At 33.6% G+C, this 1869-nt stretch overlaps 1 non-coding gene across 1 annotated transcript; it reads right to left on the bottom strand.

Annotated features, from left to right (window-relative positions):
• Positions 1–392: 392 nt before the first annotated feature.
• LOC115872910 lies at positions 393–498 on the bottom strand. The gene has a single exon (XR_004048112.1). It is a non-coding gene; the product is annotated as a U6 spliceosomal RNA (small nuclear RNA).
• Positions 499–1869: the final 1371 nt, after the last annotated feature.

Below are 1869 nucleotides of genomic sequence, written 5' to 3'. Positions count from 1 at the left end.
CTTTTTGCCTGTAAGGTGATAAAACAGGCGTATTATAGAATAGACAGAATATTCTAGATTTGAATAACTGAGCTAATATTAACTGGAGATAAACTGAGTAATTACAGATTTTCCTTAGTAAAACGGCACCAATTATTCAGCATATAGTAAATATTTTATTCTTCACTTTTAATTCTAGGTAATAATTTAGTGCTAACTTTAATTTAGAGAAACTCAGTATTCCAGTAACAGAGACCTGAACTTTCTTTTACTTCAGTTTATCATTCATATATATATATATATATATACTTCAAAAAGTTTGTAAAAAATTCTGTTATATTCAATTTTTTCATAAACTTTATATATATGTCTACATCTATTTTTACCTATGCCTATATCTATGTCTATGATGTGAAAAGTCTAGGAGAATCTGTGAATTTGTGTGTCATCCCTGCACAGGGGCATGCTAATCTTCTCTGTATCATTCCAATTTTATTATATGGGCTACTAAGCAAGCACAGTTCTTAAAAGTAGAATGATCACAAAGAATATTTGTTCTTGTATCAGTCAGGACCCAGCTAATAAAACATGTGAAATTGATAAACAAGTGATTGAAGAGCTTGGGGGTAGGGTGGGAAGCCAAAAGGAAGATTAGACAAGGTTAGACAGCTAGAAACTGGTTGGACAAATGTAAGATAGTGATGTTTTTGAAGGTCAGGAGCGTGGGTCACTTGGCCAAAGCTGGTCTTAGAGTAGATATGTCCAGGAGAAGCAAAGATAAAAGGAGACTCAATGGATATTAGGACTGAGGTAGATGCCAGGGAAGAAATATTCCTGTCAATGCCTCCCACTGGCCATCAGCACGGAATCAGTTATCACATAAGCTGATGAACGGAGCAAGTAAGGGTCAGTCCCCTTATAAGACAAAGTAGATCAAGGGAGTAAAAGGATAATAGGGAAGAAAAGCAATGAAGAACAAACAAGCCAAGGGTTGAAAAAGTAATCAATTTGTAAACTCTTAAAAAAATCAACTCTATTGAGATATAATGCTATATAATAAAATGTACTTATGTTTACTGTACACTGATATTATTTGACAAATAATATATAACCTCCCACTTAGAACATTTTTTACTACCCAACAAAGTTCTCTCTTACCTCTTTGCCATGAATTCCCTATCTCTACTTCAGTCCTAGGTAACCACTAATCTTTTTTTGTTGTTGCTATAGATCAGTTTTGCCTGTCATAGAATTTCACATAGATGACTTTTAACGTATGACCTTTTTTCATTCAACATATTAGAGAAACATCCATATCATGTTTATCAGTAGTTTCTGGGTTTTTTTCTGAGTAGTATTCTGTATGACATATGACAATTTATTCATCCATTCACCTATTGATGGACATCTGGGCTGTTTTCAAGCTTGAGTTTATTATGAAGAAAACTTCTGTGAACATTCACGTACAAGGGATGTTTCTGTGTGTAACCATATGTTTTCATTTCTTATGGGTAAATACTTGAGTGAGGAAATACTGGGTCATATGATAAGAAATTGCTTAACTCAAACAATTCTTTTTTTTTTTTAACCTTTTTAAGTACTGTTACCATGAATGTCCACAAAAGGACATTATTCCTTTTATTCCAACAATTGTTCTGTCCAGAGAGAACAATTCACATGAGGTTTTTATTTGAATACTCTTGATGCATATTATGCTCTTCATGGCTCAGTATTTTTTAATAGTAAGAAATGGGATTAAGGAGGTGTAAGAGGAGAGGCACTGAAAAGGAAATCAAGATAATGCAAATAATGAATGAAAAGACATCTTAACAATGGCAAAATCATCCTACACAGCTGCTCTGAGATCCCAGCTCTGCTGTCAGCAACCTT

The sequence above is a fragment of the Echinops telfairi genome, unplaced genomic scaffold (assembly GCF_000313985.2).
Source record: "Echinops telfairi isolate 266 unplaced genomic scaffold, ASM31398v2 ScPeMD7_7458;HRSCAF=8496, whole genome shotgun sequence".
Classification (NCBI taxonomy): domain Eukaryota; kingdom Metazoa; phylum Chordata; class Mammalia; order Afrosoricida; family Tenrecidae; genus Echinops; species Echinops telfairi.
The sequence above is the reverse complement of the archived record's forward strand: the minus strand, read 5'-3'. Positions and strand labels throughout refer to the sequence as shown.